The sequence below is a fragment of the Prionailurus viverrinus genome, chromosome A2 (genome assembly GCF_022837055.1).
Source record: "Prionailurus viverrinus isolate Anna chromosome A2, UM_Priviv_1.0, whole genome shotgun sequence".
In the NCBI taxonomy this organism is placed as follows: Eukaryota; Metazoa; Chordata; class Mammalia; order Carnivora; family Felidae; genus Prionailurus; species Prionailurus viverrinus.
This window is the reverse complement of record NC_062562.1, coordinates 74,612,603-74,638,282: the sequence shown is the minus strand read 5'-3', so window position 1 is coordinate 74,638,282 and position 25,680 is coordinate 74,612,603. Positions and strand designations below refer to the sequence as shown.

Genomic DNA, 25,680 nt, shown 5'->3' with positions numbered 1-25,680 from the left:
TGTCTGCGCATCAGACTGGGCATTCCTTGAACGAGGTGTGCAAAACAGGGAGTGGGTACTCAATAGGGGTGGGGAGGGGGTGGAGAAAAGGTAATAAATAAATGGCAGGAGATAAGACTCTATTTGCTAACGGATGTTAGGCAAAAGATCTATTTCGAACCTGTGGAAGGATTCAAATAAAGCAACAGATTTAGTGGAACTACTTCTAACTTAAGCTACCAAATCACAACACGGGGCCGACGTTTGATCTCAGCGCCACACCAGACACCAGACCTGCGGTGTCCACGGGGTTCAAGTGCTCTCAGCAAAAGATTACAGACCATCCGCGGGGGGCGAGTTCTCCAGGGATCAGCAGTTAGATATGAGGCCCAGCGCAGGTAACGAAACCCTCCAGCCAGGCCAGGAGACTGACCAAACCATCTCCAAGGATTCGGCCCGCGACGAGCCACGTCGCCAGCTCCCCTTTGGGAAACCCCGGCCACAGGACAGAGCGGCCTCCACCCTGGGACAGCCAGGGAGAAGCGGCTGCCCCCCGGAAGCAAGATGGCGGCCTCTGCTTTCCCCCTCCTTCCCCGGGAACCCCCTCCCGGTCCCCAGAAGAGAGACAAGGACGTCGCGGCGCCGACGCTGAGATCCGGGAACCTCCGCGGGGCCCGCGGCCACTCCCGGGCCCCCGGGAGGCGACTCCACCTCGCCGGACGCGGGGAGTCGGGTGTGGGGCCGTCCAAAGGGCAGCGCAGCTCGCCCTCGGCAGGCAGAGGGTGGACGCCTGCTAGCCCGCGCCCTCCTGGCCATTGTTCTCCAGCTCCGGCCCCAACACCCCCTTCTCCGCTCGCGAACAGGAAGTTACTCCCCAGCCGGCCCCGCCCCGCTTCCCAGCGCCCCGGAAGTGATCTGCGGCGGCTGCTGCAGAGCGGCCAGGAGGAGGGTGGATCTCTGGAGAGCGGAGCGCCCCTAGTCCTCCTCCTCCTCCTGCCGCCCAGGCTCTGCCGCCGCCCGTCGGACTCGTCCTTCTGCCTCTCGCGGCGGGGAACCTCCCAGACGACCAGGGCTGAGCTCTCTCCGGCCGAAGCCAGCTCAGCCGCGGCTTCCGGAGCCCGCGGGGCGGCAGACCGGCTTGCGGTGCAGGTGAGCGATGCCTGCCCGGGCCGCCCCGGGAGAGGTTGGGGCCGCTGGGGCGGCGGCGGCGGGGGTGTGTCCGGGCGGCGGCGGGCCGAGGCCGAGGCTCAGGGCCCGGACGCGGAGATTGCAAGTGCCGCGTTCTGCCCGGGGACGAGCCCAGGCTGGAATCCGGGGCGCGGTGTTCGCTGCTGTGCGGGCGAGTGCACGCCCGAGAGCCGGCGGCTGCGGCGCGGTCCTCCGAGCCCAGCACCTCCTTGAGTTGGCCTCGTCGGAAGGTCACCCCGCATCTCTGGCCCGCCGCGCCGAGGTCCCCGCCTGGGCGGTGCCCGCGACCTGGGGGGACCCATCGCCACCGCCGCAGTCCCCGCGCCTCACTCCGCCCCTCTCCCCTCCTTCCCTTTCTTCCAGTCCTCGCCTGTACCAGAGCAGTTGCTTTTTAAGCATCTCCGCCAAGGTTTTGTGCCAGTCTAAGGAATGGCTTTTTCAGACTGAAGTCATTAGATGCTCCGCATTGAACTGCACTGGTTTACCCATATTAGGGTAATCCAGCCTCTAAAACGAAGAAGAGAATATAGATGTTGAGCGAGGGGGTGTTTCCTTCGTGGTTCGTTCCTTAAGGTTTTCCAGGAGTGGAAGATGTGATTTGTATGCTTTAGGCTGGGTATATATGTGTAAGTGGGCAGGGATGACAGCACAGAGAGGTGGCAGTGTTGTTTCAAGGTTGAAGGAGAATTAGGGAGTTAACTGGCCTTTGCTGGGAAACCTGAACGTCCAGACTTGTGAGAGCTTATCCAAGTGTCTTTAGGGTTGTGTGAGAACTCCAGTGCCACGCCCTACGTGTCAAGCTGAAAAGCACCCAATTTACAAATTGTGTTTGGTTGGGGGAGGGGGAGCTTTATAAAACGTGTGTCATAAGTTAATTCTTGTCGTGAAAGTACAGTACAACTTTAATCGTGTTCCCAAACTCGGATAAAATTTGTTAGTAAACTCGCAGAAGGCTTTTTTTGAGCTTTTTTTTTTTTAATGTATTTAAATGTATCTTACTCGTTTATGTGGGTCTGTCTCTATTAATACAATATTACTATAAAATGACTTGTGACTCTTCAGACATTATTTTTAGACTTTGAATTTTTTCAGGGCAGGAACCATGTCTTATGCATCCATGTGTTCCCATGCTATGTCCCTGGAACAAAGAAGTTATTCCCGTATTTCCACTGAATGAATGAATGTGTAGGTGATCCCACAGTTGTTGCCTCAGGAAACATTTATTTTGTTGGGGTTTTTGTTTGTGTTCCAGTTTCTTGGCACATACAGACTTTGCTTTGTCTTAGTGTTTTTTTAGCAGGGTTAAAGGACGATTCAAGAAGAATCCCTTTGCTGTCCTTCCAAAACTGTCCTCCCCTGAAAGGTTAAAATTATATTTGGGGTATTGTGATTAGGCATTATAATAACTTGTTGTATTCCAGTCTTAAATACTTACTACTTAAACATGTTTATCCAGAGTTATTAAGAGATTTTCTAGTGATAGTAAGTTTGTGTTTGGAGTTGATAACTGTTCCCTGTCTTAGAAAGAGGAAATTGGGAGTCACCACTGTTGGGAAAACATGGTACGTCACGGAATTGGTTACAGTGGCTTATTTCTCCCATGGGTACATGAAATCCTCTGACATCCTGGTATGACCTTGGCATGATTTACCAGTAGGCACTTCCACATTTCTTTTCAGAGATCCAGGTGTTCTCTACTGTGACTGCTGCATGTGCAGTCATCTGTATCACTTATTTTGAAGTAGTTCATACAACACTTCTTTGCAGGGCTCTCAGGGAGAAAGGGCCTACTTATAGGGAAGAATCTTGTCTACATTTGTTTATGGGGGGAGTTTTTGTCTCTAGAGGGTAGGGTTATTTTCACTTTAGGGAGGTCCAAAAAAAAAAAAAAAGTGCTGATATCTTCTTTCCCCTCCAATTGTCTGGTGGCAGTCCTGCACCGGTTTTCCAGCTCAGCTTCTGCAGAACATAAATAAACGTACCAGAATCACTTCTTGTATGTGTATCAGTGTTATACACACTTGTATTCCTTAGTGGATGGAGGGCAAGGACAGTCACTTTTAGAATACAATGATATTTTTAAGAAGGGAAAAGATTATGATTTGGAAGAAGTAGGGAGACAGTTTATGGTTTTTATTGTTTTAAATTTTTTTTTTTCAACGTTTATTTATTTTGGGGACAGAGAGAGACAGAGCATGAACGGGGGAGGGGCAGAGAGAGAGGGAGACACAGAATCGGAAACAGGCTCCAGGCTCTGAGCCATCAGCCCAGAGCCTGACGCGGGGCTCGAACTCACGGACCGCGAGATCGTGACCTGGCTGAAGTCGGACGCTTAACCGACTGCGCCACCCAGGCGCCCCAGGTTTTTATTGTTTTATAAAATGTTTTAACTCCCTCACCCTGCAGGTGAGGGAAGCCTGCAGTTTCTTATCTCTGAAACATCACCACTATACAGAGGTCAGATTTTTCTATTTTAATTCAACAACCCTCTTGGTAATAAATCCGTATACATTGATTGCCTGCCAAGCGCTATGATAAGAGCTTTAGTTATATTATTTTTAAATCTCCACAGTACCTCTGTAAGATAGGCAGTTTTGCCATACTTTACTAAGACTAAGTTATTATTGGCTGGAGGCTAGTAGCTAGTAATTATTAGAATCTGGATTTGAAAGTAATGAATTCTGAGAGCATTGCATATTGCAATTAATCCTAAAAGGCTGAGGAAAAACAAGATTCTGATTGAGCTGAGCTTCAGGAATGTGAAGATAATGGGCCCTTCAGCACTCTTGGCCATCCAGTGGGTCCTGGGGTTACCACTGTTTATTTCCAGCGTGCCTACAAATACAGTGTTCTCATCTGCTGTGTATGCCATGATGAAAAAATGGTTGGATATTGTTCGGATAGGTGCCCTGGAGGAGTAGAGTATTAGGAACTCAACAGTGGTGTTGATACCGCTTTTTTACCTCTGAAGTACCTGAATAATTCCTACTTGAGAGGACTATGGAAAACCTATTTTGTAGTGCCCTTTCCTGAAATCTTGTTTTTCAGTTCTTTCATTAGAGGTGGTGGGGGTGGGGGAGGTTGTAGGGGAATTGGGAAGAATGGTAAAAGAGGCAGGGTTGTCTTGGGTCTGTTTTTACCATTTCGGACCATATATCGTTTTCTCTTTGGGTTTAGTGTAGAGGCTTAAAGGTGGCAGAACTTGTAAGGGTCTAATTGCTATTCACCCTTTCCCAGCCTGTGCATTTTTTTTCCTTTCAAAAAATGCACTTTTTAAAAAAATTTTTTTTTTTTTTTTAACATTTATTTATTTTTGAGACAGAGAGAGAGAGAGCATGAACAGGGGAGGGTCAGAGAAAGAGGGAGAAACAGAATCTGAAACAGACTCCAGGCTCTGAGCTGTCAGGACAGAGCCCGACTCGGGGCTTGAACCCACAGACCGCAAGATCATGACCTGAGCCGAAGTCGGACGCTTAACCGACTGAGCCACCCAGGCGCCCCTCAAAAGATGCACTTTTAATGGGCTTGATTTCAAGGATGTGTTCATCTCTTGGTTTAAAAAAAAAAAAAAAGTATGTAGCTCTAAGTAAAATATGGCTCATTCTCCAGTCCCCATTAGTAATAGTTTTTCTTTTTTTCTTTACATCTAAGACACCTTTTTTACTACCTTATGACACTCATAAGGATTTGGCTACCATATAGGAAAAAATGAAATTAAAGCTCCATGAGTTTTAAGAGTCATGGGAATACACTTTAGAAGAGAATTTAAATCTCTGATGTAATTATACCCAAAGGTATAGTTGCTCAACATCAAGATTGTAGTCTGTGCAAGCCAAAATCAACAAGCTGACATAAAATATTGTGATATTATTCTTAAAAGCCTTCACAGTTAGAATTGTGACACACACACTCTCTTTGAAATCTGAGGTCCAGTTGGGTTGCCGAATTCACTTATTGAAACTAAAGGTCAGAGTTTGACAATGTCGTGTTGGAGAATAAGACATAGTAAGATTATGAAATGATTTCTACTCCCAGATGCATTGTGAAGGGTGGGCAAAGATCCCCGGTTTCGACAAAGGTCACGATTGTAGTCATCTAAGCCACAGGATCCCTGCTTTCTAATGTAGTTGAGTAGCTGGCATAGTAACTGATTGAAAATGGAGGTTGCCCACTACTGATTGCAAATGCTTTAGTTCAGCTGCCCTGTCTAGGTCCGTTCTGGATTACTGCAGCAGCCTGTTAGCCTCTTGGTGCCACCCCACCTCCATCTTTTCTCCACACTTGGTTAGAGCAGTTATGACACTCCCCTACTTTAAGCCCTTTCGCAGCTCTTTCTTGCCCATTAACAAAATCCAAACTCCTTTTATCCCTAAATCTCATATAAAAAATTCTCAAGACCTACTCCTTACCTAACTCTCTAGCCTCATCTCTTCTCTTGCAGGGTATTCTGTTCCAGCAATACCAGGCTTCTAGAATGCTAGTGTTTTCCTAGTCCTCCATTTCCTCTTCCGTAGTTAGTTCTAGCCATTCCTCCTTATTCCAATTTAGTAATGCCTACTTATCTTCCAGCACTCAGTTTAGTATCTTGATTAGATTCTTTCTCTTGATCTCATCCCTCAAACAACAAGAAACCAACCAACCAACCAACCAATCAAATAAGAACCCCAGGAACTTTCAAGACTGGGCTGGTTCCTCCTATTATGTGCTGCCGTAAAATCTAACATAGCACTTACCACTATGGACAGTGCCTTCATTAGTCTATTGTAAATTTTGTTGATCACAGTCCATAGTAACCTCATAGGTACATACATAAATACACTCTTAAAAGCCTTCACAAGGGGCACCTGGGTGGCTCAGTAGGTTAAGCATCTGACTTTGGCTCAGGTCATCATCTCACAGCTCATGAGTCCAAGCCCCACATCAGGCTCTGTGCTGACAGCTCAAAGCCTGGAGCCTGCTTCGGAGACTGTCTCTCCCTCTCTCTCTGCCCCTCCCCTGCTCACACTCTGTCTCTGTCTCTCTCTGTCTCTTTCAAAAATAAACATTAACAACAACAACAAAAAGCCTTCACAGGCCTTTATCAGAAGCTTTAGTTCATGACATCCTTGTCATATCAATACTTTTTTCACAGCATCCCTAGGTCAAAAGAAACACCTAACAGTTTATTAAATAGACCCAGACAATTTAATAATTATTTATGTCCTAAAGATTTAGTAGCTATTTGAAAAAAATAATACACATAAATTAAAACAAATTACTTTTTTTTTCTTAACTGCAGAATATTCCATGGCGTATTCAACCTATGTCCTGTACTTGGACATTTAAGTAATTTCCAATATTTTTCAATTATAAATGATGTTATAATGAAAATCTTTACATATGTGTGTCTTTGTATTGTTGGAGGTAAATATTCAGGATAAATGCATATATAAGATTTGTTAGATATTGACAAATTCCTCTTCTTAATGGAACTCTACTATTTTGAATACCTTCCAGCAATGTGTAAGTTCCACAGCCTCAATGGACTACATTGTCAAGTTTTTGAATTTCTGCCAATCTAATAGGTGAGAAATGGTATCTCAGTATAGTTTTAATTTGTAAATTGAACATTTTTTGTACATTAAAGGTCATTTTTTTTTACATTTAAAAATTAAATGTTCATGTTATTTACTTTTTAAATAATTTTTGGTCTTTTTCCCTCAGGTTTTAAAAGTTCTCTTTATTTAAGAATGGTAACCACTTAGGGGCACCTGGGTGGCTCAGTCGGTTAATTGTCGACTTTGGCTTAGGTCATGATCTCGTGGTTCATGGGTTCAAGCCCATGTTGGGCTCGTGCTGACAGCTAAAAGCCTGGAGCTCGCTTCACATTCTGTATCTCCTTCTCCCTCTGCCCCTCCCCTGCTCACTCGTGCTCGCACTCTCTCTTAAAAATAAATATTAAAAAAATTAAAAGCAAAAAAAGATTGTTAACCATGTAACTTTGATGTATGTTGCAGATACTTTGCCCACTCATCTTTGGCATTGCTTACAGGGTTTTTTGGACGTGTGAAAGTCTGTTCTTGTGTAGTTAAATATATTAATCTTAAATTTTTTGCATCTGAGTTTTTCATCATCATTAGAGAGTCATTCCTTATCCTCAGGTTATAGAGGAATTCACCCATGCCGCCTTCCAGTATTCTTATAGTTTCATTTTCCGCATTTAGTTTCCTGACCCATTTGGAGTACATTTACGTTTATGGTGTGAGGAATGGGTATAATGTTATCATTTTCTACATGGCTCTCTAGTTGTCCCAGTGCCATTTAGTTTTTAAAAATCTTGGCTCCTTTTGTCATATACTAGAATTTTTATGGAGTTGGGTGTATTTTACTCTGTTGAACTGTTTATGCACCAGTACCATACTGGTTTAATCATGGGGGCGTTGTATATGATTTAATATCTGGTAGGTCTATGCCCCATTATAACTTGTCCTCTTCTGTGTCGTCCTTGCTATTCTTGCGTGTTTTATTTTTCCATATGCACTTCGGTGTCAATTTTTCTAAGTCCATTCATTAAAAAGATCATTGCTATTTTTATTGAGATTGCATTAAACTTATGATTTAACTTAGAACTGATTTCTTGATGGTGTTGGAGACATCTTAACCTAGAACAAGCAATGTTTTTTCACTTTCTTAAATCAACTTTTGTGTCTTTGGGGAGAGGTCTATAGTTTTCTTCGTAAAAGTTTTGAACATTTCTTGTAGAGTTTATTCCTAAGTGTTTTATCTTTTGTTGTTGTTGTTGCCATTTTAAATAGAATTTTCTTATACATTATATCTTCTAATTGGTTATTATTCATGTAAATGAGTAGTGCTGATTTCTGCATGTTTTCCTGCTACTTTGCTAAAGTCTTATTGTTTGAGTTACTTTTATCATTGCTTCCTTTAGGCTCAGATATACTATTGTGTCACCTGTAGAGATTTCAATCCTTTCTTTTCCAATGGTTATGCCTCTAAGTGTTTATCTTATCTAATTGCATTGATTAGTATCTCCAGAACAATGTTAAACAGAGGAATAACAGTGTCTTCAATAAGAAATGCTGATTGTTTTATTGTATTATTTTTTTCTGTGAATATACAAAAGTGTACATTTTACCAGATATTATCTTAGCTATGGACGTGTCTTTCAAAGCCTGCAGTCCTTCACTGTCTCTGTAAGAGACACTAAATGGAGATGCATGTGGTTAGAGTCAGGAAATACTGACTTTCCTAGTGGACAGAGCAAAGTACAAAGATAAGCAAGGTGAGGACTAATATAAGGTTTCCCAGTTCACACAACCAGTCCTAAGTTTTGTTCTTACCTTGCCACATAGTTCTTCTGAACTTCATTGCAGTCTTCTCTCAGCCAGTCATGCTTGCCATAGGGTAACCTCCTTTTCTCCTCTAGGCTAAAGCTGCCATGGGTCTGTGAAGATCTAAGGATTCCTTTCTAGGCTTTCGCAGTCTTTTTTTTTTTTTTTTTTTTTTTTAATGTTTATTTATTTTTGAGAGAGAGAGAAAGCCCACTCAAGCTGAGGAGGGGCAGGGAGGGGGGACCGAGGACCCAAAGCTGTACTGGCAGCAGAGAGCCTGATGTGGGGCTTGAACTCACAAACCACGAGATCGACCTGAGCTGAAGTTGGATATTTAACCAGCCTAGCCACTTAGGAATCCCTAGGCTTTCACAGTCTTTAGTGGTGTCCTTGTATTGTAGACAGATAAATTAGGCTTACCTTTTATTGATGTGGTCATGGCTTGGCTCCTTGGGTCTGTAGGTCATATGGCAAGTCAGGTTTATAATTAAATGAGCTTATCCCTGGGAGTGACCTAGAGTACACAGATGTAGGGTTGTTACAGAGAAGTTTGTAGGGCCTGGATCATGTTTTTTCTCCACAATTCGTTTTGGAAGACCCAGTCTTCTAGCTGGAAGTGATGTGTTTGTGTGGAATCAAGTGTTGGGTGGGCATCCAGCATATATGGTGTCCACATGCCGGTTATGGATACACACCAGTGTTGCCTCCCAAGTTCTAGAGGGTGCTTTCATTCGACTGCCATCTAATTCACCCAGAAAGTTCAAATAGCACATTTTCCGTAAATTCTTATAATTTCACAATTATCTAGGTCCATTGGTGAACTCTCAGTCCACATCCTGTTTCTGTGTTTGTCATTCTAAGCATTTCCTTTCCCAGGAGTGCAGGGAAGGATATTTATTAATTTCTTGCCCCCTGGGCTGACGTGCTCCTCCCCCAGAAATCCCTACAACTCTTAGTCCATGGTCTGTTGTCTGTCTTCATGGTCCCAGGAGCGCTGGTAGGTGGGGTGTTTAATAATCCCTTTTGGTCCCAACTTTGAGGAGCTCTCACTTACCAGGTCGTTTGTCCATTTCTGCTTTTCCCAGGACCCATGTTGCCTTTTTCTCTCTGGGTCACATTGCCTCACTGGCATGCAGTTCATCCTTGAGAGGTTTTGGGGATGCCTTGCTGTGAAGACCCTCAAGCCTCACCCTCTGGTAAATTGATGGCACCTTGATGGCAGAGCTTGGGCAGGAGGTTGGTTTTTTCCTGTTCCTCCCCCCCCCCCCCCCCCCCCCCGCTTACTTTATCTACCCTCACCTTTTAAGTCTGAGGACAGTCTGTCTCCCCTCATCCTTCTGCGTAAGACATTTGTCCGTGACAGAAAATCTCCCTTCCCTGAGGTCTTTGGCTGCTGTAGTCTTAATGCTTGGATTGTTGGAAACTTTCCCACTACCCTGTTAGTCTCCAAGGTCTTCATATGTCTCCATGGTACAACTAAGACAATTCTTCAACTCTTCTACAACTAAGAATAACTTCACTTATTCTTATTTGCTGCTTGTGGGTTTTAGTAGCTTTTTTGGTCCTTCAGAATAAAACAAAACTTGGTCATTTTCTCTGCTTATCTCCTTTTATCCTTTGCTTTGGCTTAGATCATAAAACCCATTCTTGTCTCTATATTTTGTTTTGTTTTTAAAGTTTATTTGGTCACAACTGTTTAAGTTCTTTGTACAGTAACTGGTCATTTATATTTTTTATTCTGTGAATTGTCTTTTTTTTTTTTAATTTTTTTTCAACGTTTTTTATTTATTTTGGGACAGAGAGAGACAGAGCGTGAACAGGGGAGGGGCAGAGAGAGAGGGAGACACAGAATCGGAAACAGGCTCCAGGCTCCGAGCCATCAGCCCAGAGCCCGACGCGGGGCTCGAACTCCCGGACCGCGAGATCGTGACCTGGCTGAAGTCGGACGCTTAACCGACTGCGCCACCCAGGCGCCCCTGTGAATTGTCTTTTTATGTCCTTCGCTTATTTGAAGGGTATGGGCACTAGATTTTTTTTTTTTTAAATAACAGATTTATTGAGATGAAATTCACATACTGCAAAAGTTACTCTTTTAAAGTATAATTTGGTGGTTTTTAATACAGTCACAGAATTGTGCAGCCACAGCCACTATCTGATCTGACCACATTTTCATGACCCCAAAAAGAAACCTCATGCTCATCAGCCTTCACTCCTGATTCCCTCCACCCGCAGCTCCAGGGAACTACTGATCCGCTTCCCATCTTTACAGATTTTCCCATTCTGGACATTTCTGGATTCCATGAACGGAATCATACAATATGTGATCTCTTGTGTTTGGTAATTTTCACTTAACATAATGTTTTCAAGGTTCGTCCATGTTGTAGCATGTATCACTACTTCCTTCGTTTTTATGGCTAAATAATGTTCCAGTGAGTAAATATACCACATTTTGTTTATCTGTTCATCCGTTGATGGACATTTGGGTGCGTCCACTTCTTGGCATATATTGGATAATGCTGCTATGAAAATAGATGTACATGTTTTTGCATGGACATGTGTTTTCATTTCTCCTGGGTGTGTGTGTGTGTGTGTGTATAGATAGGAATGGAATTACTCGGTCATATGGTAACTCTGCGTTTAACATTTTGAGAAACTGCCAAACTGTTTTCTAAAGCACCTGCACCATTTTACTTGCTCCCTATTGGTGTATAAGGCTTCCCAGTTTCTCTGCATCCTCACCAACATTTGTTATAGTCCACCTCTTATTAATTATAGCCATCCTAGTGGGTGTGATTATCTTTCATCTGCTAGAATACTTTGTCTAAGCTGCCCTGTGTGTGTGAAGTAATGTACATCTTGGCATATCCTGTCTTTTTCTTCTTAGACATTTTAGTTTGATGTCCAGTTCCAAGAATGTTCTCTTTGTTGTAAAAACTGTAAATGTGGCTTTTTGTTGGAACTTCTAAGTGAACTTTGCTTTTGATTCATAGCAAGGTTTTTGCCTTAGTGTGTCTGATGAGTTTCAAGCGGTTACAATTTTCAGTTGTTAAAAGCACACTGTTACAAATTGTTGCATAACAAGTACCTAGACAAAGTGCCTAATAGAGTGAAGGGGAATCATTCATAATCAACACTGACAGTGTTTCCAAGAATTGTTTGTGCAGTATTGACTACAAAATTGGGGAACACCAATTATAGACAAGAGTAACCAAAAATGGTGCCAGGTTTAATAAACTGAGCACTTTTGTGCGCATGATCTCATTTGATCTTTGTATCAGCCAAGAGATATAGGTGGGGTGGGAAAATTTATTGACCTTCAGTCAAAATGTTTTACTGAATGCACTTGTAACATAAAGATTTCCACACCAACCAATACCTGTGTTGCTTTGTCTTAAATTATTTAAAAAGTACTGGTTAGCATTAGCATTTTCATAAAGCTCTAACTTGCTCACAGTGTAGTTATTTTATTCTTTTAGTTCCCATTTGTTCCCTGTTATTATCTGTATCTGAACAGGTATGGAATAGAGATGATGGTCTCTGTACCTCAACTATGTGCCTCTTTCTGAAATGCATAGAAAACTGCACTGGTGATTCTTTTATACTTGGTTACCTTTTAAAATGAAAGCGCTCTTCCCTGTCCCCCAGCTTTGTATTTTGAAACATTTCCAACTTACCAAAAAAAAACGTTAAAAGAGTAGAATATTGAATGCCTGTATTTCCCAATCATCCTCTCTTCACCGATTACCGATTATTATTTTGCCCTGTTTACTTTATCTTTCTAAGTATAGATGCTTTTATTTTTCTCTACTTTGAAAGAAGTTGGAGACCTCATGAAACTTCACCTCTGTGTACTTCATCTTACGTCTTCTGAGAATAAAGACATTCTCCTGTATCATCATAATACTGTTGTTTAACACATAAGTAATAATTCCATAACATCATCTACTATGTAGCCCAGATTCAGATTTCTCTAGTTGCCACCAATTGTCTTTAAATAGCTGTTTTTCCTCTGATCTGTTGGCTTATTATGTCTTCCTTAGTCCCTATTTCATTTTTTCTAATTAACTTTTTTGAGATACAATTTACATATCATAAAATTCACCCATTTAAGTTACAGTCATTTTTGGTAACTGGTTGTGTAACCATCACCAATATCCAGTTTTTAAACATTTTTATCACTTCAATAAAATCCCTTTGCCCATTTGTAGTTAATCCCCATCCCTACCTCCAGCCCCAGGCAACCAGTAACTTACATTCTATCTCCACAGATTTGCCTTTTCTGGACATTACTGTAAGTGGAATCATACCATGAGTAATCTTTGGGTTTTTTTTACTTAGCATAATTTTTTTCTGGCTCATCATTTTGTGGCATGTGTCACTAATTCTTTTCTTTTTATTGGTGAATAGTAGGTAAGTATTCCATTCAATAGATTCACCACATTTTGCTATCCACTTACCAGTTGATGAACATTTGGATTGTTTCCCTTTTTTGGTTGTTACGAATAATTCTGCTATGAACATTCATGTACAAGCCTTTGTGTGGACATATGTTTTTATTTCTCCTTTATACACCTAGGAGTAGAAATGCTCAGTTGTATGGTACATTTATGTTTAACCTTTTAAGGAGGTGCTAAACTGTTTTCCAAAGTGGTCTCACATTATTTTGCATTCCCACCAGCAATGTTTGAGAGTTCCCATTTCTCTGCACTTTAAAAAGAAAATTTTTTTTAATGTTTATTTTTGAAAGAGAGAGAGAGAGAGAGAGAGAGAGAGAGAGAAAATGAATGGAGGAGGGGCAGACAGAGAGGGAGACACAGAATCTGAAGCAGGCTCCAGGCTCCGAGCTGTTCACACAGAGCCTGACGCGGGGCTCGAACTCAAGAACCGTGAGATCATGACCTGAGCTGAAATTGGACACTTAACCGACTGAGCCACCCAGGGGCCCCTCATTTTTCTACACTTTTAAGAATGGTTATTAGATTAGTCTTTTTAGAAATTATTATGGCCAGTCTAGTGGGTATAAAACTGTATCTCGTGAGGGGTTTTTTTGCATTTCCCTAATGACTAATGGTGTCGAGCACCTTTTCATGTATTAGCCATTCACAAATTTTCTTTGGTGGAATGTCCTCTCAAATCTTTTTCCTATTTTTTAAACAGGTTATCTTGTTATTGAATTGTGAGTTCTTTGTGTGTTCCAGATACAAATCCTTCATAGATTTTTGAATTGCAAAGACTTTCTGCCAGAGAATGCTAAGGGTTTTATTTTGGTAATGATGTTAACCATGAACCTTGCTTAATTTTTCTCATTTGCTGTGGGGCTTTTCTAGACAATTGGAATAAGAGCTAGATCTTTTCTTAATTCTTTCATGTGTCTAGCTAGTACAGAAGTAGAATAAACAGTTAAAGACAGTGATAGTCACTGTCATCTTCGTTCTGCAGTTAAGCAGTGAGAAACTTCCTTCTGAACCACGAGAAGCAAATAGACACACACTATGGGTATTAGGGCTCTTTCAGTTGTAAGAGTCAGAAATCCAGTTTAGACTCTTCAGCAAAACAGACTTTTAGTGCTTTTCTCTCGCTTCTTCAGCTCTGCTTCTTTTTTCATTCTTTTGGCTGACTCTTCACATGTGGCCACTTTCGTCTCCAGATTCAGTTCTTCCCAGCTCAGCAGAAAGAGCCAGTCTTTCCCCCTGGCCCAAGAATGGAGTACTCTGGCCAAGTTAGGTCGCTTGCCCTGCTTTTTGCTTTTGAGAGATGTGGAGCATCCAGATTCGCAGTCCTGTTGTAACGCGGGAAGGAGGGAGTAGTTCCCTCTAGAAAGAGGTGCTGGGCAGACAGACTCTATCTACGTCTGCTTCTTCAGGGGTGTTGGGGTCATTTTTTGCCCACTTTTATGAAATTAAACCAAAAGTAATGAGTAGAAAGTTGATACCTGGAGTTTTGGGAAAAAACCACATTTGTTATCTGATTAATTTTAACACTAAGTTAGCCTTTACTAGTAGTACTTTTTCTTACCTAAACAAACTCATGTGATGTTTGCTTTGCATTCTGCATACCCCTTTCCCCCTCCCACTGAGGTGAGAGGCAAGCGACGTTAGCAGTAATAACAACTTGGTAATTGTGGCTGATTTTTCTATACTTCTTTTGAGAGTTCTTTTATGTAGTTTTCTTTAGCTCTCTGAGGCGGGGTTATATCCAACTGTCTCAGAGTGCCTACATTCCTACAGATTGCTGAAATCAATTTTTTTTATAATTAGTTTCCTTCCTCTCTTTCATTTACTTGGATTCTCAAGCTCTGTCAGTGTCCATATGTTGAATGATTCATCTTTGAAGTGATTTTTTTTTTTTTTTTAAAGTCAGGATAGTTCCCAGTTCCTTTTCGTGACATTGGGTGTGTGATGTGCATGGTGATGGTGAAGACACTGTTGATGAAGTTGTGATTTTCCTGCTCTAAAAGGAAATAACTGTTATCACTGAAAGTGTTTCTTATCTAAAGTCTTTAATAGCTATAACTGCTATATAAATACCATCATGAAGTTGAACAAATAACTGGATACCGTGTCCCTGTTGTGTTGCTTCTGTGCTCTTCCAGTACTCCTTAGGATTTGTTTTCAGTATGAAAATTAAATGCAGAATTGAGAACTCGTGGTTTGAGGCTGTCTGTCTAAGACGTATCATTTCTCATAGAATTAAAAGAGCGTACCTTGAAAGGTTTTCTAATGTATTCTTCCACTATTTACAAAAATCCCCTCAAAACTACCCAGCCACTAGCCATTGCTTAAACACTTACTGTAGTGATCTTGTGGAGATCTGGGTTTTTTTAGATATGTTCATTTTTTAGATATGTTCATTTAAAAATTCATTCCTGGGGTGCCTGGGTTGCTCTTTCGGTTGGGCGTCCAACTTCAGCTCAGGTCATGATCTCACGGTCTGTGAGTTCAAGCTCCACATGTGGCTTTCTGCTGTCAGTGCAGATCCTCTGTCCTCCTCTCTCTTTGCCCCTCCGCTGCTTGTGCATTCTCTCTCTCTCTCTCTCTCTCTCAAATAAATAAATAAACATTAAAATAAAATTCATTCTTGTTTTGAACTGAAGTGTATTATCCTGTGACTTCTCTTTGTTCCTGATTTGCTCTCTGAAGAAGCACTTAGTACACAAACATATTTTTGAGACCTTGCTAAATAGTGCATTTGTTGACAGAATCAAGAACAGTCATTTTACAGATACTTTTCTTCAAATAATTGAAAATAGCAATGATACAACTGCTTTGCCGGCTTCCCAAGTGTCTGCCTGTTCAGGCCATACGTCCCTCATTTCTTGAGTTAGTTCCTAACTATCCTGATCACAGGCTTCCAGAAATCATACAGTAACATTCACTTCTTTTGAGGTCAATTTTTACAGCTTAAAATATGAAACACTTAAAAAAGAAGGAGGAAACTAGAATCTATACATTTCCTTCTTTGGCCAGTCCCTGACCCTAAACAATTTCAGATTCCTTATTTCCATTTAATCGTCCAGATTTAACCATATGAGGTGGAAGGTGAGGAAACTTAAAGGCTGCACTATTAAGAATCAGGAAGTAAAGTTTAAAAACAAATGAAAAAAACAACATACCTTTGAACATCCAAAGTAGAAATGCAGAGTCCTAGCACTGAAGGCTGGTACTCATCTGATGCTCACGGGAATAATTATGCCATCTTTCAGAACTCTTACTTTATATCTAACTACAATAAGTCTGGTAATTTGCGCCCAAACAGTTTTTAGGAGTGAAGGGTGCTGCTGAAGGGAAGTACAGGGGCAGTAGTGATCAGCGAGGGACAGCTCTGAAAGGAAGGGAAGGGGCGGAAAGACTTAGAAATGACAATAGGAGAATTCAGAGTTCCACATTCTAGGGCTATTAAATCCAGGGGAAAGTACCCCGGTTCATAATAGCCTCTAAGAATTTCAGAATAGCCTCGAGGAATTTGTGAGACATACAATTCAGAGTTTAAAATTTTTGTTGAATACACCTCAAAAATTAAAATACCATCCTGCCTGGACACTGCTTCTGGTGGGCCAAATTGCTTGTTTTCTCATCGATTATCATCTCTTCATTAAATTCCCATGATGATTATTTTTTTAATGTGTGTATGTTAAGCATTAAGTAAAATAAGGCACCCAGTAAATCGTGGCTATTCACTTGTTGATGATTGAGTGGGGGAGGTAGTCTATACAGTTAGAGTTTGTCATTTCTTACAACTTTGGCTGAACCACCACCGTTTTCCCACCTTGATGTTAAGGTTTATCACAACGTGACTTCCCTTTGCGTGGTAGCACATTCTGGTCCACTCCCCCTGCCATCAGTCATTAAATATTTAGAAAATGCTGTTATTAGACTAAGCAAAACATAGTTTAAATTTTCATATAAAAATGTATGTGAATATGTAAGAAATTATCTAGTTAACAGTTGCTTTCTTTTGGATTAGGAAATAAAAGTATTAGATTATATTGCTCCAGAATTACTGTAGGGTTTATCCTCCCTCTCCTCCTCTTCCAAACCCCAGCTGTTCATTTGGTTGCTGTTTTGCTATAACTAATCAAATAGCTACTGCCCTTTATTCTTATAAGCTTCGGCTGGATCTAATCTTATTACATCTTTAAATCTTTGATGAAAATATTGACAATTTGTTCTTCAATCAAAAAACATTAAGATATACGGTGCCCAGATATTTATGGGGTCTTCTTTTTGGTTGCTTAAAACCTAGTAGTAATCCTTTGTCAGAGCGTTGCTACCATTGAAGATTATAAAATAAAAGCTTATCTATACTTTTAGTGAAATTTTAGTGACTTCATATTAAGAATGGTTTGTCACGCAGTGTAGAATGCACCTGACACAGTAGTGAAAATGTAAGAAGCCCAACCCCCGCTTATAAATTACTTTGTGCTGTTTCTTGATGTTGACGGATTAAGAATAAGAAGTAGGATACATTCTGACTTTTCAATGGCTTTCCTTAAAAACTAGACTAATTGTAATATCATTTGGGTTCAGAACTCAGGACTCATTTTTTCAACTTGACTGTTGGTGTAAAATATTTTTACTTATATTAAAATGCTTGGGCCAAGGATAAACAGCAGCAGGTTTCCTTTTTGTAGTTTATTTTTGCTATATCTATTAGTCAATCAACCTATGTTTCAAGTTTCTGTTACAGTGTGGAAGGTGGGGCAGGAGGGTTTGAAAGAAGAATTCCCTTTTAAGGCAGTCATATGAAAGTAATTTTGAGATGAAAGTTGCTACCAATGTGTGTTTTCTTCATTCCAAAACTGGGACATGTTGGCAGTAATGTTTCATAAATGAAGTGAAAAAGGGAAGATTGATAGTATTTGAGAAGGTTTTTTCCTTTAGAAATTATAGTCTGTTTTTTTCATTCTTTAATATTTGAAGCTGATAGACATCCATTTGTCAGTAGAATGAAAAGTTTTTAAGAGAAGCATAGAACATTTCGGGGGAGACAGTATGGTGTGGTGACATGAACATAGGTTTTGCTTAACAAAATGTTTGTTGAATGAATAAGCACCTGTTGTGTGTCAGGTACTGTGCTGGACACATAAAAGGACAGGCACTCAGCCTAGGCTTAAGTAACAAGGAGAGTTTTCCCCAAGTGATCACCAGGAGGACCAGCAGGACTTTGGTAAAAGAAATGGATCAGGACAATCAGGTAATCAAATTCATGCCGTCAAATTTAGAGTGAGTGTGGTGGTGTATTCCTGCAGGGTGAGAAGGGGAAAGCAAAAAGACCCTGAGGGAGAGGGAGAGGGTTGGGAGGGTTGTAGAGAGATCATAAGGCTCCTCGTCACAGGCCCTTGGGGCCCATCAAAAGAATTTAGGAAGCATTATGATCAGATTTGCATTTTGATTATTCTCTATGGCAGTGCTTCTGAAATTATCTTTGGTGAAGAACCGTTATAAAAATTTTCAATATGTATCACACATATTTACATATGTATGTTTATAAAATACAATACAGATGAATTACTAGGAAAATGAAAATTTCAAAACAGAAAGCAAGCCCATTTTAAAAGTTAGATTGACAGGGTGCCTGGATAGCTCAGTCAGTTGAGTGTGAGACTCTTGATTTTGGCTCAGGTCATCATCCCAGGGTTATGGATTGAGCCCTGCGTCCGGGCCTGCACTGAATGTGGAACCTGCTTAAGATTCTCTCTCTCTCTCTCTCTCTCTCTCTCTCTCTCTCTCTCTCCCCCTCTCCCTCTCCCTCTCCCTCTCCCTCTTTCTCTCTTTCTCTCCCTCCCTCCCTCCCTCCCTCCCTCCCTCTCCCTCTCCCTCTCCCTCTCCCTCTCCCTCTCCCTCTCCCTCTCCCTCTCCCCCCTCCACTTCTACACTGCTTGCATGTATGCTCTCTCAGAAAAAACAACCAAATGAACTCATTAAAAAATAAAAGTTAGATTGAATTACTCTTAAGTTCTCTAGACATAAAATTACTCTTAAGTTCTCTAGAAGTTTCCAAATGTATACTCTCAAATTTGTTCTTTCCTAGTCATTAACTAGTTAGGTTTTGAGTACCTCTGCCACGGGGGAATTATCTCTTTTTGATCACGTGCCCCATCACTACAGAATTCTAGAAGCTCCCATGTGTATATTTACTTTTAAATCACATACATGTACTGCTGTGCAGTTATACAATATACATTATAAATCATAAAATATAAGTTAGAAAATAACGTTAGAAAATAAGTTATATAAGCTATTTTAAATTTAAAATTTTATTAATAGAATAAAAATTTTTGTTGGCACAAAAGCATTGTTTAGTGAAAGCAGTGTAATCAACTGTGCTTTATTATAACTTTTGCAGGTCTTGTATCATTCACATGCCAGATAAATAGTATATTAAATCATCATGTTGTATAAAATTTCTATTTGTCAATTTTACCTAAATGAAGCTGGAAAAAATAAGTAAAAAAACAACTACTATTTGGCCCTCTTACAGGTGCTGGGAGATATAGTAGACCATAATATATACAAAAAAAAAAAAAAATCTCTGTTCACATGATCTTCATTCTAGTGAAAGTTAACACTTTGTAAAATGGTGATTCAAAGGCTTGGTTTTAGGTGCAGTCTGTTTTATATTCATTTTAATGCTTGTCACATTTGAAATAGATGCCTCATAAAGATACAGATAAAAAATGGGAGAATGATGTTGTTAGTTGTGTTGACTTAATGATAGTCCTAAGTTAATTTTATCTAACAATTAAGGACAGATGTTTAATGAAATATCTTGCTAATTTCCATTTTCTCTGATGTCAGTCCTTACAGACTCATCAATGTGTTTCCTTTTTTGTGTGTATTTGTAATACATGTTTTCAAAATCTAATGAAACTATAGATTTAAACAGGTTAGAAATTAATTTTCAAGTTGGTGTTCAGGTGAGGTTATCTTTTAAAGTGGGCACATTTACATTCATGACAGTAAAAGCTTGCCAACTCCTGGTGTATCCATTCACTAATATCACACTGTCTTAATTACTGTAGCTTTCTAAGAAGTCTTGACAGTTAGTAGAGTAGGAGTCAGCAAAGGTTTTCTCATAGGGCCAAAATATTAAATATAGGCTTTGCAGGCCATGTGGTCTCTGTTACACCCACTCACCTCAGCTGTTGTAATAGACAGCAGCCATCGTCCATACGTAAACAGATGGGGATGACTAGATCCCAATAAAACTTTATTTACAAAAATAAGTTATTTTGTCATAAACCTAAAACTGCCCTAAAAAATAGTCTGTTGGGGTGCCTGGCAGGCTCAGTCGGAAGAGCAAGTGACTGTTGATCTTGAGGTCATGAGTTCGAGCCCCACGTTAGGTGTAGAGATTACTTAAATAAATATTTTTAAAAAATAAATAGAGTCTTTTAAAAAGAAATGCAGACAGAAGAAACAGCATCACTTTTGTGTTGTTCTTGTGGAAGATGCATAACTTGAATCTAAGCATCAGACAAAAATCAGTTTTAAGAGACGTTCTATAAAATAATTGGTTAGTAATCTTCAAAATTGTCAAGTTCATGAAAGTCACAGTATGAGAAATCATGCCAGACCGAAGGAGGCCAACGAGATGCAGCAACCAAAGGCAACAAATGATTCTAAGCCAGTGCAGAATCGTGGATGGGGTCTGAGGATTCCAAGATAGGACTGTGTTAATGTTCATATCCCTATGGTAATGACTGTATTGTGATTTTCGGGGATTGTCCTTGTTTGTTGGAAATAAGCTCAGAGTGTTCAGGTGAGATGAAGCAGCATACCAGCAACTTATTCTTAAATGGTTCAGGGAAACATCTTTCTGTATTGTACTCATACCTTTTCTATAAATTTTAGATTGTTTCAACATTTAAGAAATACATATCATTAAAAGTAAGTAAAATAAGTTTATTACAGAAGAACACCCAAACAGCCTAGCTTGCCAATCACTGCATACTTTGGTGGTTGTTCTTCACAGTCATCTTGGATGTTGTTGGTGTTATTGTTTCCATACAAATTTTAAAAGCAACTGCCAATTTTCACCAAAAAACCTGCTGTGATTTTTATTGGGATTGCATTAAATCTATAAATAAATTTGAGGAGGAGTGGCTTTTTTTTTTTTTTTTTTTACAATGAGTGTTCTAATCCATAAACCTGAACTAAAGCATTCTTTAGGTCTTCTTCAAATTTTCTCATCAGTGTTTTATAGTTTCCCATACAAAGTTCCTTGTGGTCGCCATTCTCCAAATTGTGCACCACAATTTTGCCTCTTGGTATATGGTTCCCTTTCACACTGAATAGGGCTGACCAAATGACATTGTGTGACTTCCAAGACTAGGTCATGAGAGATATTTTGGCTTCTGCCTTGCTTGCTTTCTCTCATCTGGAGAAAGCAGAAGTCATGTTAAGAGAACATTTAAGTAGCCCAATGGAGAGGCCCAGGTAGTGAAGAACTCAGAGGCTTTCTGCCACAACAGTGATGTGAATGAGCTATCTTAGAAGCAGCTCCTCCAATGTTTAAGCCTTTAGATGACTACAGCTTAACATCATCTTGATTGTAGCCTCATGAGAGCCCAAGCTGGAACCAACTACCTAGGCTGCTCAAACTGTAGGATAATAAATGTTTGTTATTTTAAGTCACTAAGTTTTAGGGTAGTTTGTGCAGTAACAGGCAACTAACACAGTCAGATATATTTTTAAGTTTTTATTCTCATTCTATTGTTTCCTTTTTTGTGGCAAAATACATATGCCATTTATTACCATCTTAAACGTTTTAATTGTATAGTTTAGCAGTGTTAAACACATTCACATTGTTTTTATTTATTTATTTTTAAATTTTTTTTTTAACGTTTTATTTTTGAGACAGAGAGAGACAGAGCATGAAGGGGGGAGGGTCAGAGAGAGGGAGACACAGAATCCGAAACAGGCTCCAGGCTCTGAGCTGTCAGCACAGAGCCCGACGCGGGGCCTGAACTCACGGACCGCGAGATCATGACCTGAGCTGAAGTCGGCCGCTTAACCGACTGAGCCACCCAGGCGCCCCAAACACATTCACATTGTTATACAACCATCACCACCATTCATCCCCATAACTCTTTTCATCTTGTGAACTGAAACTCTGTATTGAATAAATAATAACTTCACGTTCTTCTCTCCCCATAGTCCCTAGTAACCACCAGTATACTTTCCATCTTGTTGTATTGACTACTCTAAGTACCTCATATAAGTGGCATCTTACAGTATTTGCCTTCTTGTGTTAGCTTACTTGGCTTTGCACAGTGTCCTCAAGGTTCACTGATGTTGTAGCATGTGTCAGAACTTATTTGCTGTTTCGGAAGCACCTGGGTGGTTCCGTCAGTTAAGCGAAATCCGACTCTTGATTTCAGATCAGGTCATGATCTCATGGTTCCTGGGTTCCTGACAGTGATTCCTGGGTCCCTGCTTGGAATTCTCTCTTCCCTTTCTGCCCCTTCCCTGCTTGTGCATGTGTGTGCTCTTTCTCTCTCAAAATAAATAAACTTAAAAATTTATTTGCTTTTTAAGCCTGAATAATAATATTCCATTGTGTGTGTGTATATATATATATATATATATATATGTGTGTATGTACACACACACACATATATATACACACACATATATATATGTATATATACACACATACATACATACCAAGTTTTGCTGATTCATCTACCCATGGATGCTTAGGTTGCTTCCATGCTTTAGCTGTTGTGAATAATGCTGCTATGAATATCTCAAGACCCTGCTTTCAATTCTTTTGGGTATAAACCAAGAAGTGGAATTGCTGGATTGTGTGATAAGTCTAGTTTTCATTTTGGGGGGAACTACCATACTGTTTTGTACAATGGCTGTGCCATTCTATATTCCCACCAGCAGTGCACAAGCGTTCTGATTTCTCCATATCTTTGTCAACACTTGTTTTCTGGTATTTTTGATAGTGGTCATCCTAATTGGTGTGAGATGGTATCTCACTGTAGTTTTGATTTGCATTTCCCTAATAATTAGTGATGTTGAGTATTTTTTTCATATGCTTGTCAGCCATTTGTTTATCTTCTGTGAAGAAATGTCTGTTCAAGTCCTTTGCCCATTTTTAAACTAGGTTGTTTTTTTGTTGTTGAGTTATAGGAGTTCTCTGTATATTCTAGGTATCAATCCCTTATCACATATATGATTTGCAAGTATTTTCTCCTTTTCAGTGGGTGGCCTTTTTACTCTGTTGATAGAATCTTTTGATGCACAAAATTTTCTAATTTTCATGATGTCCAGTGTGTCCATTTTTCTTTTGTTACCAGTGCCTTTGGTGTCAGATCCAAGAAACCATTACCAAATTCAGTATTGTGAAGTTTTTGTCCTGTGTTTCTTCCAAGAGTTTTATTATTTTAGGTCTTACATTAGGACTTTGATCCGTAATTACTTTTAAAATACAGAAATAGAATGTTCTAAGTTAGGATCAGATTTTCAACAGTTTTGCTAAATTCACTTGTTAATATTGATAATTTAATTCTTTTGCAATGTTGCCTGTGAGTAATCTGTTTTGCTTCTTCCTATCCAGTCCTTTGCCTTTTATTTCTGTGCTTGCTTTATTGTACTGACTAGAATTTCCAGGACTTTACTGACTGGAAGTGATGATAGGAAGCAGTTTTGTCTTATCCTTCAGCTCATGGGGAAGACATTTCCTATTTTACCTGTTAAGTTTTTGTAAAAATTATTTATCAGTATAAAGAGGTTTCCTCCTTTTTCTAATTTGCTAAGGCTTTTCTCGTGAATGAATGTTGCATTTTTGTCTGACTTTTTTGCATCTGTTGAGATAATAGTGTGATTTTTCTCCCCTTTTGTGAATTACATCAGTTTGTTAGTGGAACCTTGTATTCCTCAAATCCAGCTGGATCATGATTTTTTTTAAATGTACCATTGTATTTTTTTTTAATTTTTTTGACATTTATGTTTTGAGAGACATAGAGAGACAGAGCACAAGTTCAGGAGGGGCAGAGAGAGAAGGAGACACAGAATCTGAAGCAGGCTCCAGGCTCCAAGCTGTCAGCACAGAGCCTGATGCGGGACTCGAACTCACAAACCATGAGATCATGACCTGAGCTGAAGTCGGACGCTTAACCGACTAAGCCACCCAGGAGCCCCAACCATTGTATATTTTTAATATTTTCCCATTTGTGTTTATGAGAGATTGGCCTGTGTTTTTCTTTCTTTTCAGGTTTTCATATCAAGATTATGTTGATATTACAAAATGAGTGGGGATGTGGTCCCCATCCTTCTCTGTATGTTTAGGGTCTTATTTTTATAAAATGAACCATGTTAATAACATAGCATTTTGTGCATTTCCAGTTTCAGTTTTGTTATGTTAGCTGTAAATTATGCAGAGAATAAATTTCAGAGCAGTGCTACTTGTGTGTGCTTACCCTAGAATCTCTTATTCATCCACATAGCTCCGTCAGTGGTATATTTACATTGTTTTTCCATGTAACACACTGTTTTTATGAAAGAAGCAATTTACTTTTGGAGATAACCTTCTCTGAGACCCCTTGCTCTTTTAGCAAATAAAAAGCAGCTCTTGTGTGCTGCTATTTTAGAATCTAGAAAATACTTTAACTGACATGTTAGAAACATTTGCACCTTAATCTACCTGTCCAAGAATCTTATTCTTCTTGTTAGCCAAAAACCTGTATGTTTTCCAGTATTTGTTGCAAGTGCATTTTAATTTGACCTTTTGTTTTCTGTGTTATTTTAGACATTTTGGCATGACAGGAAGAACAAGTGTTAATAGAATATAATGTAGATTTCACTATTAATAGGAATGCCTTAATGGATGCTTGTGAACATTTATCGTTAAGTTCAGAGTAATTATATAAAGTTTTGCTGCAGTATAACATTAATTTAAAGAGGACTAAAAAACATGGAGGCTTTCTTGTTCCAGACACATAGTTTTGTTTGTGTGTTTTGTTTTTTAAAGTTTATTCATTTATTTTGAGAGAGAGAAAGCACACACAAGTGGGGGAGAGACAGAGAGGGAGAGAAAGAAAATCCCAAGCAGGCTCGGCACTGACAGTGTGGAGCTGATTGTGGGGCTTGAACTCACAAACTGCGAGATCGTGACCCGAGCCGAAGTTGGACACTTAACCAACTGAGCCACCCAGGTGCCCCTCACTTAGTTTCTAAATACCTTAATAATTCTAATTGTTTCATACTACCATTCCATAATTCTTTTATCTAAAATGAATGTGTTTTAGGCTTTAGAATTCTTAGAACTTAAGAAAGATAATTTTATGCATATACTAAGTATTTCATAATTTGGTGTAATACCCTTTAATGAAATACTATTTCTGCAGCAAAATGTACGACTATTCACACTAAGTAAATCAATAGTACAAATAGTCTCTAGTCTATTCAGTTCAGATTTTGCCTCACATCAGTTTGCACCATATTTACAGTGGATGGGGGGACTTCATTATTCATATCTTTTTTGTTTTTTGTATTTTGATACTGTGGCTAAATCTTGGTTAATGAGGAACAGCATGAGGTTTATCGTTTATACCAAGTGTTGGAGACAGCTTATCTCAGTGTTCCCCTTCTTTTGTAAATGAAACTCCCAGATAAAGACTACAAATGCCAGTCTCCCTTACAGTTAACTGTGTGGCCAGGTGACTAATTTCTGG

The 25,680-nt window shown here is 39.8% G+C and overlaps 1 protein-coding gene across 2 annotated transcripts in view; it reads left to right on the top strand.

Moving 5' to 3' along the window:
• The first annotated feature begins 881 nt into the window (after positions 1-881).
• The window catches only part of RALA (RAS like proto-oncogene A), a 73,244-nt gene continuing 48,445 nt past the window's right edge, over positions 882-25,680 (top strand). The window contains exons 1-2 of one of the 2 annotated variants that reach the window (XM_047849334.1): positions 882-1,128; positions 9,581-9,731. The gene's annotated coding sequence lies outside the window, so the exon portion shown is untranslated. The remainder of the gene's footprint in view (positions 1,129-9,580; positions 9,732-25,680) is intronic. The other variant, XM_047849333.1, reaches the window with a different exon arrangement.